Source organism: Geospiza fortis, unplaced genomic scaffold (assembly GCF_000277835.1).
Source record: "Geospiza fortis unplaced genomic scaffold, GeoFor_1.0 scaffold315, whole genome shotgun sequence".
In the NCBI taxonomy this organism is placed as follows: Eukaryota; Metazoa; Chordata; class Aves; order Passeriformes; family Thraupidae; genus Geospiza; species Geospiza fortis.
The window spans coordinates 199469-199953 of NW_005054648.1; the positions used below are offsets into that span (position 1 = coordinate 199469).

General features: G+C 64.5%; 1 protein-coding gene across 1 annotated transcript in view; it reads left to right on the forward strand.

The window, feature by feature from the left end:
- LOC115948953 (probable G-protein coupled receptor 158) overlaps positions 1-485 on the forward strand; it is a 14463-nt gene that overhangs the window by 657 nt on the left and 13321 nt on the right.

Genomic DNA, 485 nt, shown 5'->3' on the forward strand with positions numbered 1-485 from the left:
GGGGGGAGGGAATGGGGATTATGGGATGGCAGTGGAGGTTATAGGGTGGCACTGGGGGCACAGGTCCCTCGGCCTCCCCCAGGACCCCCTCAGGACCCCCTCAGCAGCGCCCCAGCACCATCTCAGCACCACTCAGCACTCCCACAGCAACCGCTCAGCACCACCCCTGCACCATTTCAGTACCAGCTCAGCACCTCTTCAGCACCCACTCAGCATCATCTCAGCACCAGCTCAGGACCCATTCAGCACCATGTCAGCACCCCTTCAGCACCATTTCAGGACTCACTCAGCACCCACTCAGCTGCCCTGGGAGCAGGGATGGAGCTGCGCTGGAAGCGGGGATGGAGCTGCCCTGGGAGCAGGGATGGAGAGGCCCTGAGAGCAGGGATGGAGCTGCCCTGGGAGCAGGGATGGAGGGGCCCTGGGAGCAGGGATGGAGAGGCCCTGAGAGCAGGGATGGAGCTGCCCTGGGAGCAGGGATGGAG